This window comes from Saimiri boliviensis, chromosome Y (assembly GCF_048565385.1).
Source record: "Saimiri boliviensis isolate mSaiBol1 chromosome Y, mSaiBol1.pri, whole genome shotgun sequence".
In the NCBI taxonomy this organism is placed as follows: domain Eukaryota; kingdom Metazoa; phylum Chordata; class Mammalia; order Primates; family Cebidae; genus Saimiri; species Saimiri boliviensis.
Window position 1 is genome coordinate 16,558,707 of NC_133471.1, and position 17,667 is coordinate 16,576,373.

Consider the following 17,667-nt stretch of genomic DNA (forward strand, 5'->3'; position numbering starts at 1 on the left):
TACACAGTGCATCCACAGGTGACCCTGGCGGCTGGCCTCCGGTGTGCCTAGGACCCAGCACCAGAGGAATGCTCCTGGGAGTCCAGCATCCTTAGGGAGGAAGCATGGCACTCGGGGTCTGTATTCGCCTAGACCTCTGAAGAGTGCAGACAAAGTCCACCCCAGCAAGGTTCCAGGCAGCTTTCCTCCCACGCGCCTGCCCCGCCCCACTTCCCCCAAGCCTCCTCGGCGCCGCCCTTGCCCCAGCAGCCAGCGCTGGTCCCTCTCCCTCTCCTCTGGAACTGCAACATTCGGGACCATCTGCCTGGCCTGCCGAAGGAAGTGAGACGTTTCATGTGTTTGCTGTGGGTCAACGGCCTGCCACAGTCATAATGGCCGTTAGGCCGTCGGACTTCCACGCCCACAATTCCAAAGGGCTGGCTGCCCGCCTGGCCTGTGCGAGAACCCAGAGCCACTGGGCGGAAACTAGGCCAGCTCTTCACCCATCGCTGGCCGGAGGAGGGTGGAGCTGCAGGACACCCGGATGCGGCCACGCCCCTCCGCCCTGGAAGACCGCCACTCACCCGTCGCACTGATTGGCTGCCAACAGAGGCTGTTTCGGCTACTTCCGTAGGGCTGCCGGGCGATCTTTCTTTCCCGCCCAGTCCGCTTCTGGGCTTCTCAGTCGGCGGCCGGAGCTAAAGGCTTCCAAAGCCAGATGCAAGCAGCCTGAGGGCCCGGTGACCCAGAGGCTGTTTGTCCTGCTGAGAAGCACCTGTAATTTCTGTTTCTCTGCTCAGGTTGGTCTCGCCAGGCGTTCGGACGTTGTCAATGAAAGGGGCTGGGGTTTTCAGTGTGCGGGCGTTGAATTATGGGAGGAGACGGTCGAGCGGGGTCGTCCTTAGTGCGCGTGAGAAACTCGGGTTTGTTAAACTCACGGATGTTTCTTGAGGATTCTTCCTTTTACTGTTGGACGTGTCCGATGTGGGGGCAGCTTGTGGGAGAGGGACCTCGGGCGCCATTGTTTTCCTGTGCACGTTTTATTGAAACGGTTTTTCTCTGTCAGTGTGGTCATAACTCAAATACGCAGGCAATGTACCTACGCAGTGTGACCAGGGAAACAAAAAAAGGTTGTAATTTTAGTTAGCACGTTTCAAATGTCTGCTTTTCTTGACAGGACGTAGCATGCTAAGGTTGGCATAAATTGCGTAACTTTCGGGTTTGCAGAAGTCTGGAAGCGTGAATAATCAGTTTAAATTTGCCTCTTTTAAACCTGTGATTGTCTCCCTCCTTCCATGACAGTATTTGAAAGACGTTTCCTGTATCTCTGGAACCGTCAATAATTTAAATGGAAGACGTGTTTGCAGTGGAGATCAATGGTGGTAGATAGGCTAAAACGGAAGCAAATAGATGTGCTTAAGGTTTTGTATTGACCTGGCAAACTGACGTACTCCTGTAATCCCAACATTTTCGGAAGTGAAGGTGTAAGAATGACTTGAGGTCACGAGTTGGAGGCTAGCCTGAGTAACATAATGGGGGTCGTTTAATCTGCTGCCATTCTGGCACCAGGGACCGGTTTAGAGGAAGGCAGCTTTTCCACAGACACGAAGTTGGTAGGGGGAAGAAGGCGGCCAGTGGACTTGCTGCTGAGGGAGAGGCGGCAGCTTAGCATGGGGCACGAGGTAGGGCGGGGCTTCTGCTCGGAACAGCGTGGTGGGGAAGTTTGGCGGCAGCCGGTCTGGGTGGATCGCAGGGTGGGGCTGCGTGGTGGCAGGGAGGACGTTGTCATGCAGCTGTGGCACCTCACGTCATTTTCAGACGTTACATTCTCATAGGGAGATTGCCAGTGAGATTTCTCGCATGCGTAGACCAGAGCACTGCTCCTAGCCTCCGCGGATCCCAGCGGAGGCGGGGCTCAGAGACTTAGCGTGCTTCACCCCTCCTTTTGCAACCGGGTCCCTGAAAGGCCCAAGATGTTTATGGCTGAAAACCAGAGTTTGTGGATACCTAATCTGGTTAGTATATATTTCAAATCACTAAAGGATTGTACATTATTTAAAAGGTTCTCCCCCAAGAAAGCCTGCAGTTTAAGTAGGTCAGTTTAATCATTTATCAAAATATGAGGTTTTGCGTGGCAGTTCACCCTTGAAAAGTGACGGCACTTTGGTAGCCCCATGCTGGCATAGCACTTGATCCAAGAAGTTTCAAAGTTGGTCAGCATGGTACAAGCTGGGTCTATTGAAAGACACACACAGAGACATACACACGCATGGCTGCACACACACGCACCCCTGCAAAAAATATTAGCTGGGCGTGGTGGCATGCACTTGTAATCCCAGCTATTTAGGAGGCTGAGGCAGGAGAATCGCTTGAATCCAGGAGGTGGAGGTTGCAGTGAGCGGAGATCACACCAGTGCATGCCAGTCTGGGCAACAGAGCAAGACTCTGTCAAAAAAAAAAAAAAAAAAAAAAAAAAGGAAAAAAGAAGCTAGACTTTCATATGTGCTTCTGCATTCAAAGACATTTGGAAATCTAAAAATTCATTCTTCTCACTAGTTGTTTTTTCTTTTGGAACACAGAACAGTCACTGAGACACTTGCCCACCTACACTCTGCCCTGTGGGCCCAGCACAGGTGGCCAGCAGGTGGCCTGGGACCTCGATGCCCCTTGGGCAAGCCGCATCGGAGCAGGGAGGTGCAAGGAACCAGGGTCTGCCGGTCTCCCCCACTCCACCTTCTCCAGCCCACATCCCTCAGCAAGCCCCGCCCTCCCAGCACCCCGGCAAGATGTGGCCCTCAGCTTGGTGCAGGCCTGTGTTGGGGTCCTCTGCTGGGGGTCCGGGCTCTGAGGACGGTCTCCGGTGGCTTGGGCTCCCTGCCTCTGCTAGAGAACAGGAAGACGGAGTCCTGATCATGCTCCCCACAGCTCCATCTGGGCGGTTGGGAGCTGGAACACCCTGGACTCTGGAAGCCAGCATGCTGGTCACGGCTCAGCCATGTCCGGCAGGCGTTCTGTCTCTCACAGCCACAAAGGCCTTGGCAGACCGGGGTAGGGGGAGGAGGGAGGAAGGTACCTTTTGTCGTCTGCAAGCCAGGCTCCCCGGGGCACAGGCCGTGTGCAAGGCAGGAGAGCATGTGAGAGTTCTGCCTCCCAGCGAGGAGGCCCGTGGAGGAAGAGAAGCAGGGTTAGCTCGGCCGGTCCAAATCCTGCTGCTGGACATGACAGGGTGGCAGCCAAGAACAAACACTGGTCAGAGTCCGTTCGGTGACCAGGGAAGGGGCTTTTGTCTCCGCCTCTCAGGGCTGGAGGGCACTGGGCACAGCACACGCGTGGGGCCACCACTGGTGCAGCCTCCAACCCAGGATCGCTTGCAGGGTGAAGGCTGCCTCGCCCCAGGCAGGACATGCATTGTGTGACACTGAAAACTGCCCACAAACAGGCCTCTGTCCTGACCCATGCTGCAACCAGACGAAGCTCAAGAACAGCGTGCACTGGGGAGGAAGCCAGACACCAATGGCCATGGCTGAGGGTCGACTGTTACAGAACGTTCAGAACAGACCAATCCACAGACAGAAAGGGGCTCGTGGGGGCCAGGAGCTAGGGAAAGGGACGGTGGCAGAGTGACTGCTAAGGGGGATGACAGAATGTTTTAGATTAGAGTCAAAAGCTCTGTGACCTTGGATACACTAAAAGTCAATGAATTATACCCTCCCACGTGAGACTTAGCGCGAGAACTCTGGCAATCCAAAAAGACACTGTGTTCCCTCAGAAGACCCAGGCCTGCGGAGGGACGTGAGGCGCAGCCCTGACGCCCGGCTCAGTCGTCAACACCTGAGCTGGGGAAAACTGAGTGATGAAAACCGCGAAGCTGCGCCTGTGTGCTGGACGATTCCAGTCAGAGGCGCGCAAAAGCCAGTCCCCTCCCCGACCTCCTGAGCCCGGAACCCGGTTGCGTGCCCGTGACTGACAGGCAAGGCTCCGCCCTACTCCCCACCCCTTTAGCACCTCTTAACTGCCCCGATTGGCGGGATCGCCTTGATCTCAGCGCTGATTGGTAGCTTGTGGCAACCGAGGACTACGGGCTGGCACTTTGCCCTCCACCACATCTCACCCCGAGGAGCGCCGAGAGGACGCCCGGCCACTGTGGACAACGCAGCAGGAGAGCACGTGAGACTGTGGAGAGCACGGGGAGCCTTTGCCTTTGTCGTGCAGCATGAAACCCTTGTAAACCCTCCGCCCAAAACCTTCATATTTTAGCATGGAACCCTCCCAATCCCCTCACCCTGAGAAGCTCCAAATCTTGGCAGCCTCCAGAGACACCAAATCCTTTCACCTCGAGGGAATTTTTTTTTTTTTTTTTTTTAGTTGGAGTCTCCCCCTGTCACCAGTCACTGCAACCCCTTGAGGGACTTTAAATCCCCTCAGCATAAAACTCCCGAAGTACCTCAGCTTCAGAGACCCCAAATCCCTTTACCCAGAGGAACACTGAATCTCCTAATGATTAGATCCCCAAATATTCGGAGCCTGAGGAGCCACAATTCCCCTCACCCTAAAACACCCCAAACCCCTCAGCCTGAGGAACCCTAAATATCTCACCCACAGAGAGACCAAGTTTCTCCAACCTCAGATAACCTAAATAAATACTCAGCCTGAAAGCTCAATCCCTTTAGCTTCAAGGACTAAATAACTTCCGTGTCAAAGACCCTAAAGCCCCTTAATGAGAGACCCAAATCTTCACCTGAGACCCAGAATTTCCTCAGCCTCAAAGATCCCAAATTCTTTCATCTGGAGGAACTCCAAATCCCTTAACCTTTCCAAGCCTATAGGATCCCAAATCCTTTCATCCAGAGGAATCCCAAATCCCCTCAAATCCTGTCAACTTGAGCACCCCAAATTTCAACCTAAAAGACGCCACATCTCATTCTGAAAAAACACAAAAACTATCAGCCTGAGGGATGCCAAAGCCCCTCAGCTCAAGACCCCAAATTTCCTCAATCTCAGAAACCCCAGTTTCTTCAGCCTAAGACACCTCAAATCCTCTCAGCCTGAGGGACCCCAAATCTCAGCCTGAGAGGTAGCTGCCCCTTAGAGATGCATACTGCTTTACTCCTGGATTTTTCCTGAATCCCCAGGAACATTTCTCATTTTTATTTTGCCTTGCTGAAACAAAACCCTGCTCCTCAGTGTGACCCAAGTCCCACCAGTCAGGGGGCCTCAAGTTTGCCTTAGGACTCCTCTGGCTCTCACACCTTAGGACTCCCCTCAAAAACCCATAGCTATAACCCTCCAGGCCACTGTGCCACCCTTCTCCCCCTCTCCAAATAAGCCAAGCTGAAGGGGAACTGAAAGAACAAAATCCAGCTTACATTAGGTGGTAGTTCATGGCCAGTAGAGACCTTCCCATCCCATAAGTACCCCCAGACCTCCCTGAGGTGCTCAAGACCTCACCAGGAACCCACATCTTCCTGCTCTGAACACCCCAGCCAAATGAAGAAGACAGAACCTGGTTCTGGGTAGTGGTCAGGGCTGTTGCCCCCTCTTAGCACCTTCTCCTTCCACAGGAGCCTTTGGTTTAGGACCTGAGAGAATCAGGCCCTTCCCACACTTGTAAATGAAGCAGGGCTTTCTACACAGTCCTAGCACCATGAGCCCTGAAAGGTCCCAAGAGGAGAGGCCAGAAGGAGACACAGGGAGAACAGAGCAGAAGCCTATGTTGAGAGGTGGGGGAGGCGAAGCCAGACTCATAACAGGAGCTGGTTTCTGGACTGCTGCAGACTCTTAGCCTGTACCCCTGGGTGACTCTGTCTGCGTGTGCATGGAATAGGGGCAGCTGGTCCTGGCCAGGACGCTGGAGAGAAAAGAACACTGGCATCCGGGACTGCTCTGCATCAGCAGAGAGCTAGGAAAATGCTCGGTGTCTTCTCAGTTAAACAGGATGCAATCTGGAGAAGAAGGGAAAGTCTTTATGTTTCACAGAGACTCCCAGAGGCCGCAGGCCAAGCTCTACACACAGAGTAGAGGAAAAGCACCCACTCAACGTGTACTAGTAAATCATTGATGGACTCTGTTACTTCCTCTAGGTAAAAGATGTCTTCAAAGACGTTGCCATATACTTCTCCAAGGAATAATGGGCAGAGATGGGAGACTGGGAGAAAACTCGCTATAGGAATGTGAAAAGGAACTATAATGCACTGACTACTATAGGTAACCAGAGTGCTAGGCCTATACCAGCCTGAGAAACAAAACAGGTCTTTGGTCCTGTGTTATTTCAGTTCTCAGGTAGTGGTATCTGCCCGCAGTTCCCTTTTGTATGAAGAAAAATCTGGAGGGAAATTGTGTTCTTTTGTGTCAGTGTGGGGCTGAGTGTGGATACTGACCATGCAGAAGTCACATCTTGACCTTGTTCAGGACTCTGCCAGCTCTTCAGACTGAGCCACACTGGCTTTGTGGTCCTTTCCACTGCCACTGCCCTTTGTTCCTCTGCCCAGCTCTTCCCTTTTAGAACAAAATTTTTCCTTAATTTCAGGTCTCAGAGCCACTCGACCAGTTTTCATGTGTCACCGAAGGCAGACCATCAAACTCCAGGTGGATGACACTGAAGATTCTGATGAAGAATGGACACCTAGGCAGCAAGGTAAGAGGAAAGTAGGATTTTTTATTTTTTTATTTTTATTATTTTTGAAACAGAGTCTTGCCCTGTCACCCAGGCTGGAGTACAGTGGTGCAAACTCAGCTGACTGCAGCCTCTGCCTCCTGGGTTCACGCAATTCTCCCACCTCAGCCTCTCGAGTAGCTGGGACATGGTGGCGCACACCACAATGAGCCACCGTGAATAGCCCCCAGTAAGATTTAGAGCAGGCGTCCCCAAACTGCGGCCCCCTGAGGCCATTTATCCGGCCCCCGCTGCACTCCAGGAAGGGGCACCTCTTTCATTGGTGGTCAGTGAGAGGAGCACAATATGTGGTGGCCCTCCAACGGTCTGAGGGACAGTGAACTGGCCCCCCGTGTAAAAAGTTTGGGGACGCCTGATTTAGAGTGACCTCTGGCCAGGCACGGTGGCTCACACCTGAAATCCCAGCACTTTGGGAGGCCAAGGTAGGAGTATCACTTGAGGTCTGGAGTTTGAGACCAGCTTAGCGAACGTGGTGAAACCCTGTCTCTATTAAACACACCAAAAAAAAAAAAAAAAAAAAAAAAAAAAAAAAAAAATTAGCTGGGCGTGGTGGTGGGTGCCCGTAATCCCAGATACTCAGGAGGCTGAGGCTGGAGAAGTGAGGGGCTCACTGCAACCTCTGTGTCCTGGGTTCAAGCAATTCTTCTGCCTCAGCCTCCCAAGTAGCTGGGACTACAGGTGCCCACCACCACACCCAGCTAATGAATCTTTATAATTTCCTATATGTAAGATCATGTCATCTGCAAATAGAGATAATTTTACTTCTTTCTTTCAATTTGGATGCCTTTTATTTCTTTACCTTGCCTAATTGCTCTGGCTGTGACTTCCAGCACTGTGTTGAATAGAAGTAGCAAGACTGGAAATCCTTACCTTGTTTATGACCTTAGAAGAAAGGCTTTCATTTTTCATCATCGACTATGATGTTAAAAATGGACCTTTTATGTTGAGGTGATTTCCTTCTATTCCTAGGTTGTTCAGTGTGTTTGTCATGAAAGGCCAATTTACATTTAAAAAAATAAATGTAATAGATACGTCATGAATATAGGATGAAACAAAGATGAAGTTTCATCTATCTTTTTTTTTTTTTTTAATCTTGAGAAAATCAGAGATGCCCCAATAGAAGCATAGGCCTTAATGATACCTCAGAAAACATTTTCAGATCACCCTCAGATAATACTTGGAATCATCACTCTCTGGTTCAGAATTCTCTGTCTCTAATGAGAGTCTCCAGAGTTGAGCCAGGTATGGTGGCTCATGCTTGTAATCCTAGCACTTTGGAAGGCCAAGGTGGGTGGATCACCTGAGGTCAGGAATTCAAGGCCAGCATGGCCAACATGGAGAAACCCTGTCTCTACTATAAAGTACAAAAATTAGCCAGCTGTGGTGTCACACACCTGTAGTTCCCAACAACTTGGGAGGCCGAAGCAGGAGAATCACTTGAACTCGAGAGGCAGAGGTTGCCGTGAGCTGAGATTGTGCCACTGCACCACAGCTTGGGCCACAGAGGAAGACTTCATCTCAAAAAAGAAAGAAAAAGAAAACCTCCAGAGTTTGGAAATATTTACCAACCAAACCACTGATTTCTCCTCACCTTTTAGTCAAACCTCCTGGGATGGCCTTCAGAGTGGAACAGAGTAAACACCAGAAGGTAAGTATTTCCCAAATCCTACTGACAAGAAATCTTCCTCCTAGATCCAACACAGGTAAAAGGAGAATGTACAGAGTGTCCTAGGAACTACTGCCTTTCTTTCCTGATCTCTCTTGCACAATGTCTGCTGCCATCATTATTTTAACAGTTAATAAGTACAGTAGTAATAATCACTACTGTAGTGTTATTTTCTCAATATTTAAGACTTTAAGCTTTTTACATGAGTAAACTTCATATATCATACCTATTCAACTTTACATGTAGTTCCTATTAAGTAGCTGCTGTAACTGTAGCCATTTTCTCGATGAGAAAACTGTCATATAAAAATGTGCAATTATGTGCCTGGAATCACATGCAGTCTAATCGAAAACTCCTTCTCTAAAGCACTTATGAGATCCTTAAAAGTTTCTTAGTTTTATAAAGTTTATCCTGCCTTACCCATATATCTTTGCATCATTCATTCAACTGACTTTTCAACCTCAGATTTTCTCTGTTATAGTACAGTGAGATTTATACTAAAACACTCTGATTAAGAGAAGCTTCCGAGTAAATAGACAATTCGTACTGTGACAGTCCCAGAAGGAGATAGGGTCCCTCCCCTCATAAGGGACCCATTCTGATCAGAGGAAGCAGCTTCCAGCCCTGAGGAGTTTAAGGTTTGAAGACTGAGAAACAACAAACAAGAAAATTGTTTAGGACTTCATATAGGTTACACCTAGTAAGAAAAAATATATTCTGGAACTGATTTCAAATGCTCATTCCTGTAGAAGGCAGTAACAGCTCCTTCCTCTGGGCTCCAGTAAGGGAACTCTCATGCTGTCTGGAATCATTTGTTTAGCCTGTCTGCTGCCTGTGTGCTGTGAGCTCTTCAGGAGTCTGGTCCATACATGATTCTTCTCAGAACTCCTAAGTCTGGCTCAGGGCCTCTGAGAGCCTCCTGACTGTTTTCTGAATGAGTGATTCCAAATTTTTGAATTCAACTATAGGTGACAGGGTCAAGGAATGCTGAAAATATCTCTGAGTTAGATTTCAACTGTAGAGATGATATCAGGACTGAGAAAATATTTGCTTGTTTGTTTGTTTGTTTGTTTTTGGGGGCGCAGGGATTTGAGAGAGACAGGGTCTCACTCTTTCACCCATGCTGGAGTGCAATGGCTCAATCTCAGTTCACTGCAACCTCCATCTTCTAGGTAAGTGATATCCTACCGCCTCAGCCTCCTGAGTAGCTGGGACCACAAGCGTGCACCACCACACCTGGCTAATGCTTGTATTTTTTCGTAAAGACAGTGTTTTGTCATGTGGCTCATGCAAGCCTTGAACTCCTGGGCTCAAGCAATCCTTCCACCTCGGCCTCCCAAAGTGCTGAGATTACAGATGTGAGCCACCACACCCAGTCTGTGAGAAGAATTATTTATTTTATTTTATTGAGACAGAGTTTCACTTTCGTCACCCAGGCTGGAGTGCAGTGATGTGATCTTGGCTCACTGCAAGCTCCACCTCCTGGGTTCAAGTGATTCTCCTGCCTCAGCCTCCCGAGTAGCTAGGATTACAGGCACCCACCACCATGCCTAGCTAGTATTTTGTATTTTTCGTAGAGGTGAGGTTGGCCAGGCTGGTCTTAAACTCCTGACCTTAGGTGATCCACCTGCCTCAGCCCCCACAAAGCACTGGCATTACAGGTGTGCACCACCACACCCAGCCAAAAATAATTACTACTCTCACATTCGTACTGTATTAAGTAGCTCACGAAACACTTTGGTGAACATTATTATCTTTCATATTCTGTATAATATTAAGAATTAGCACCAGGCCTGGTGGCTCACACCTGTCATTCCAGAACTTTGGGAGGTGAGGGTGGGCAGATCACCTGAGGTCAGGATTTTGAGACCAGCCTGGCCAAAATGGTGAAACCCCATCTCTACTAAAACTACAAAAATTAGCCAGGCGTGGTGGTGGATGCCTGCAATCCCGGCTACTCAGGAGGCTGAAGCAGAATTGCTTGAATCCAGGAGGTAGAGGCTGCAGTAAGCTGAGATTGTGCCACTGCACTCCAGCCTACACGACAGAGCAAGACTCCCTCTCCAAAAAAGAAAGAAAGAAAGAAAGAAAGAATTAGCATTGGCCAGGCACAGTGGTGCACACCTATAATCCCAGCACTTTGGGAGGTAAAGATGGGTAGATAAATTGTGGGGAGCAGTTCAAGACCAGCCTGCCCAACCTAGTGAAACCCTGTCTCTAATAAAAATACAAAAATTAGCTGGGCATGGTGGTGCACACCTGTAGTCCCAGCTGCCCAGGAGGCTGAGGCAGGGGAATTGCTTGAACCCGGGAGGTGGACATTGCAGTGAGCTGAGATCACACCACAACACTCCAGACTGGGTGACAGAATGAAACTCCATTTCACCAACAAATACAATAAAATAAGTGTTAGCCAGGTGTAGTGGCACGTGCCAGTAATCCCAGCTTCTCGGGAGGCTGAAGCCAGAGAATCTCTCGAATACGGGAGGCGGAGGCTGCAGTGAGTTGAGGTCGTGCCAGTGCACTCCAGCCTAGGCAATAGAGTGAGACTCCCTCTCAAAAAAATTAGCATGTATGCCAGTTTCTGGATTGGGAAACTAAAGAGAATTAGCTAACAATACACCCTTATTCAAGCAGACAAGCAGAACTGGTACAGGAATAAGTAATTCCAAAACCAGATATTCTTCCCAGGATATGGCAATGTGCAACTCTGATGTCACTTTCTTAGTTGTCTAGATACATTTTTGCCAGTCATCTCTGTTCTGTTCCCAACCTTACTGCTCTTTTACCTCATTTTCCAGATGTGCCTCGTCCCTCTGTGTTTTCCCACATTTCCCCTTCCATCAAATGTCTACTAGTTTATAGAAGATTCCCTCTTTCTCTCTGTTAGCCCTTACCCTCTTCTTTCACAGACCTGTTGATTCTCCAGATAGTCTTCCCAAGTTTTCTTCCTCCCTCCCTTTAACTTCTATAGAGAATTTTGAGGGGAAGTTGAAGGAAAGAGCCTTAAGACATAGATTATAGTCGCAGATTCACTACCCACTTAGACCTTCTCTTTTCCCTCTAGTATTTAGATACTCTAGGTATTTCCAAGGCTTGAAGCATTAACTAGAGTCATGCATATGAAAAGACGTTGCAAGCCTTAAAGAACTAAAGAAATGCATGTTGTCGTTTAATATGTGACTCACATTCAAGGGAATGCCCAAGGTGTCATTCAGCAATGAATCTAGTTTGAAGAAATTGTCAGATATGGCAAATGTACTGAATACAAGTGTCTCAGAGCAGGCTCAGAGACCAGTGTCCCCTCCTGGAGAAGCGAGTACCTCTGGACAGCACTCTAGAGTAAAACCAGGTAAGAAAAAAATATTTAGGGGGACTTCAATCCTTCTATGTCCTCTAGAAAGGTTGATGAGTATGGTCTGCATATGTGGGGTAGAGTTTGGATAGCCTGGGCTTAAGCTGGACTCAGTTGTGAGACCAGAAGTTAGATGCAGTATTTTGTTAAAACTATTTATTTATTTGTTCACTGAGACCAATCTCACTCTGTCGCCCAGGCTGAGTGCAGTGGCATGATTTTGGTACACTGCAACCTCTGCCTCCCAGGTAATAACAAGTCTCATGCTTCAGTCACCCAAGTAGCTGGAATTATAGGTATGCACCACCAAGCTCAGCTAATTTTTGTATTTTTAGTAGAGACAGGGTATCACCATATTGGCCAGGCTGGTTTCAAACTCCTGGTCAAGTGACCTGCTCACCTCAGCCTCCCAAAATGCTGGGACTACAGGCTTGAGCCACCATGTCTGGCCTTGGATACAGTATTGAATAGCATGTAAGAACATTAATTTTGAAGTCGCTCACTTGGGTTATAATCCACATAGAAGCATTGGGACCCTGGACAAATCTTATAAAATCTCTGAGCTCTTGAATGGTAATCTGTAAAATGAGATCAAGTACATATAGTTCATATATTGTTTGAAATAATTAAATACAAATGAATTGATATGTGCAAAGTGTTCAATAAGTACTTCTCTGATAATTGATATTCCTTTGTGCATTTCTACATTTCCTCTTCCATAAGATGTCTATTAGTTTATAGAAGATCCCCTGTAGAGACCATATTTTCTTAGTGTTGAATGTCCAGGCTTTGTTCAATGCCTAAGATATAATGTGCCCTCAGGAAATATTTTCTTAAGGACTAAAGGCATGAATGAAACATTTTACAAGTAGAAAGGATGGGAGGTTAATGAGATAATGGGAACGGTCAGAAGTAAAATTGAATAGGCCAGGTGCAGTGGCTCACGCCTGTAATCCCAGCACTTTGGGAGGCCGAGGCGGGTGGATCATGAGGTCAAGAGATCGAGACTATCCCAGTCAACATGGTGAAACCCCGTCTCTACTAAAAATACAAAAAATTAGCTGGGCATGGTGGCGCGTGCCTATAATCCCAGCTACTCAGGAGGCTGAGGCAGGAGCATTGTCCGAACCCGGGAGGCGGAGGTTGCGGTGAGCTGAGATTGTGCCATTGCACTCCAGCCTGGGTAACAAAAGTGAAACTCTGTCTCAAAAAAAGAAAAAAAAAGAAAAAAAGAATAGGCATCTGCAGTCAGTGTGGGTGTGGGATCCAAGTCCCTCTGAAGCAGTAAAGAGGGGGGACTGGAATATGTAGCCTCATTTGATGGCAGGAGATTTCACATTTTCTTATGAAACAGGGATGAACACCCCAGTCTCCCAATTTTACCCATTTCCTTTCCTCCAACCTAGAACTCAGGAGGAAGGAGACTGAAGGAAAGAGGTATAACCTGCGAGAAAGAAAGGGTCATGCATACAAAGAGGTCAGCGAGCCCCAGGATGACGACTACCTCTGTAAGTGAACCTCTCAGCCACTCCCACAGTTGGCTGTTATGTCCTGGTACAATAATTTCATCATTTGGCCCCCAAATCATTCCCTTACTCTAATGAGTTAGAGTACAGGACTGTGGCTAAGTAATGTAAGTGCCGAGCTCTTTCTAAAGCTCTTATATCAAGGAACTTGGATTATAACTTTTCTAATCCCTGCTGCCCTCGCTTCCAGATTGTGAGATGTGTCAGAACTTCTTCATTGACAGCTGTGCTGTTCATGGGCCCCCGACATTTGTGAAGGACAGCACAGTGGACAAGGGACATCCCAACCGTGCAGCCCTCAGCCTGCCCCCTGGACTGCGAATTGGGCCATCAGGCATCCCTCAGGCTGGGCTTGGAGTATGGAATGAGGCCTCTGATCTGCCGCTGGGTCTGCACTTTGGACCCTATGAGGGCCGAATTATAGAAGACGAAGAGGCAGCCAACAATGGATACTCCTGGCTGGTAAGAATTACCTGCTATTTCCCCTGTTCTGTCTTCCCACATCCCTTCTGTGCCTTTGCTGGGACAGCACCATCTTCATGTTAGGTTACAGGCAGAAATAACCTGGCTAGCTCTGTGTACTCAAGGGTCTTTGCATGAACATGGAACTTCTGTTTAGAGGTCAGAGGGCATGTGGGAGCAGAGTGGTACAAAGACAACAAGTGCATCCTCCCTTGTGGGGCTTCTGCTCTGACTGGACAAATCAACTCAGATGTGCAGATGATGACTACGGTGCATACCATGTGGTCTGAACTGGCAGCTGAAGCCATGCAGGCCCAAAGGCCACTGATGACATGGAGTAAAATAATTCTTTTGATTTTTACTCTCTAAAAAGCCTTTACCTTATTTTTCTGAAACTCAGATCACCAAAGGGAGAAACTGCTATGAGTATGTGGATGGAAAGGATAAATCCTGGGCCAACTGGATGAGGTAAGGCCAGTGCTCTCTGAGTTTCAGAACCAATCTTCCTCTCTCACAATCCCAGACTTCCTTCCTTCTCATCATGGCGCCTTCAATGATTTTCACATTCCGTGTTTCTGTTTTCTTCACACAGTGCTGTTTTATACCATCAACATTTAGAAATAAAAGATAAAAGTATAGATATTATGATTTATTGGTATCAAAACATAAATCTGTATGTTAGACAAAATTGAGGCAACAAGATAAACCTTGAGAAGCGTAGATTCACAGGGACACTGCATTCATGCTTTAATTCATGTAATCCACATTTATTAAGCACTTGGTATGTTCCAGGTTAGGAAGGGAAGTTCATACTTGAACAGATCATACAACCCATGTCCTGTGTGGGGGATGTATTGCAGACGGACATGAAACATTTGGTTATAGGAACATTTAACCACAATTTTCTTATTTTTTTAAGAAGCACCTGCGTGAAATTAAAACCGAAGCCTAAGGAGACGTGAGCTGCTGGATGACCCACCCCTTTCCACAGTGGGCTCTAGTTTTGCCAGAGAATCGGAAAATGAATAAACTATTATTGTTCTGTTATTGGGCCAAGAGAACTTCTAAGTTTCTCTGGAAACCTGGGGAAGGCAGGAGAACGGCACCTGGGTGAGCTGTAGGGTGATTGAGGAAGGACTCTCAAAGCAAGATGGACTAGGGCTGAATGTAGAATGATGTACGCTAATCTAGAAGCAGAGTTCATGATCAAACACCAAGTTCTGTGGCATAAAACAGAATTAATTTAAACTTTAGAGAAGCTAGGCATTGATGCGTTTTATGGTCAATCAAGGTGGAGGTAAGTCCAGAGTTGGGCTTTGAAAAAATGGTTGATTGCGCACAGCAGGGACACATTCCAGGCAGCATGAGCACTGTTGTCAGAATCGTAAGTTTATATGACCTTGTGAAAGAGATTTAGGAAAGAACAGAAGGCTCCCAGAGGAGTGGTGGGGGAGTGATCAGCACTAGACCATGAGGGCCTAGACCAGCAGGTGATGGGCCCGACCTCGATCTGACAGATACTGAGAACTCACTGCCTCTTTTCTTTCCCTTTGCTGCCTTGACCCCAGGTATGTGAACTGTTCCCGGGATGATGAGGAGCAGAACCTTGTGGCCTTCCAGTACCACAGGCAGATCTTCTATAGAACCTGCCAAGTCATTAGGCCAGGCTGTGAACTGTTAGTCTGGTATGGGGATGAGTATGGCCAGAAACTGGGCATAAAGTGGGGCAGCAAGTGGAAGAAAGAGCTCGTGGCAGGGAGAGGTAGGCATCACTATTACTCTTTTAAAAGGACAAGAAAGAATTATCCTTGAGAATTTTCATGGTTTAACTCTTAAGTAGAGTAAAATGACATCTAAAGTCAGTAAAATTTCAGATCAGTGTCTTCCAAGATTAAAGATTCATGTTACACACCTTTGCCTCTTTGGAACGACTTTTATGTTTTTAAATTTTTGATTTTATATTCTAAGAACTTTATGCACAAAGTAAAGAGAAAATCAAGTTCTCAAACACCTCCAGCTCTCCCAACAAGATAGTTTCTTCTGGCATTTCCTTTTTATTTCTTAATGATATGCATGTGTTATTCGTTCATTCATTATCTCAGTTAGCTGCCATGTGAATTCCTACTCTGTGCCAGATGACGTTGCACATAGACGCTGCCTCTGAGGCTGCTTGCGATTGCCTAGTCTAGCTGATATGTAGAAAAGGCCCAAGATGTGGGGTTTCTGGATTTTTTTTAAGATGTAGTAGACAAAAGTTACAGAAAGTGTAAATACGAGTTGATCAAGACAATCAGAAAGGCTACTCTTGAACAGATGACATGTAAATTAGGGAACCATATGAATACATACAGACATATGTGTAATATCAGACAGCGATTAGTGCTTTGAAGAAACTGAATCCCGGAAGAGTACCTGGGGATCAGTGTGAGGCGAGGGTAGAGTATGGCAGGGGACTGTCAGGGAAGGTTTTTCTCAGGAGACAGCATTTGAGAAGTGCACGTGCCTGTGGGCAAAGGGTTCTGGGCACTGGGCGCAGCTATTGCATAGGTCCTGAGGCCAGAAAGACTTCAGCTTTGGCTCATTTTTGGAAAACAGACTGCAGTTGGTCATCCCCTCAAAGCTACTCCAGTTTCTGGGTGAGAGGGAACAGTGACGGGATGAAGGGGGGAGCACGAAGGTAAGCCTGATTAGGGGTACTTTTTGAAACAAGATTTCCTATTGTATTTGAAATGGGCTCAGACTGAATGAAATAAATCAAGCACAAATACTTGATATGCAGCCTGAAAAAGAGCATATTCTCATTTTATGATCTGTGGAATCTGAAATAAAAGCAGCCCATGCACCTAGTTGGAGCAGCAGGCCCTTTAGTCGGTGGGACCTGGACCGCTCTGTGCTGGCCAACCTGAATCCCACTTGCTGATGGAGAACCAAGCACATAACAGTCCTCGATTAAATATGTCACTTTGAATGAGGAGACTCAAATTCAGATTTGCTCACACATCTTCTCTTTAACCACATTTGTGGATCTCCAGGTTGAGTGCTCCTAATCATTCTTTTCCCCTCCCTCTTAGGAATTCTTTAAGGACAATCTCACCTAAGTCATCAAGAGTGTTATTTTTTAATAGAATAAAATAGCTGAAGACCTCGTGTCAGTGAAAGTGCCCAGGGACCAGGGAGGAAGGATGTGGCAGAGGGTGATCAGGGAGGGTTTTACAGGACTTGGAAGATACCTGTAGTGTGTGGGAAAGGTCACCACAGTTCCGTCTATGTGAGGAATGACACTGCCTCTGACGCTGCTTGAGGTTACCTAGTCTGGCTAATATATAGAGAAGGCCCAAGACGTGGGATTTCTGGATTTTGTAAGATGTAGTGAATAAAAGTGGAATGGAAAAATGGACTGTAAAGGTCCATCCAGCACTTGGTGGGAGCGAGCTTGCATTGTTAACATATGAAGAACGATTGGTTCTTCATTTGATCTTCATGACTTCATACGTGGTAAGGCCTGACCAAAACATCTACCCTGACCAAAAACTTTCTCTTTCAGAACCAAAGCCAGAGATTCATTCATGTCCCTCATGCTGCCTGGCCTTCTCAAGTCAGAAATTTCTCAGTCATCATGTGGAACACAATCATTCCTCTCAGAACTTCCCAGGAACATCTACAAGAAAACTACTCCAACCAGAGAATCCCTGCCCAGGGAAACAGGAAGAGGAGCAGCAATATTTTGATCCATGCAACTCTAATGACAAAACCAAAGGTCAAGAGATCAAAGAACGGTCCAAACTCTTGAATACAAGGACACGGCGGAGGGAGATTTCAAGGGCCTTTTCTAACCCACCCAAAGGACAAATGGGGAGCTCTAGAGTGGAAGAAAGAACGATGGAAGGTGAGTCCAGAACAGGCCAGAAAGTGAATCCAGTGGACACAGGCAAATTATTTGTGGACGTGGGAATCTCAAGAATTGCAAAAGCCAACTATGGAGAGTGTGAGCAAGGTTTTAGTGATA

General features: G+C 47.4%; 1 pseudogene; it reads left to right on the forward strand.

Moving 5' to 3' along the window:
- Positions 1 to 5,623: 5,623 nt before the first annotated feature.
- Positions 5,624 to 17,451, forward strand: LOC141582926 (histone-lysine N-methyltransferase PRDM7-like; annotated as a pseudogene).
- The last annotated feature ends 216 nt before the right edge of the window (positions 17,452 to 17,667 follow it).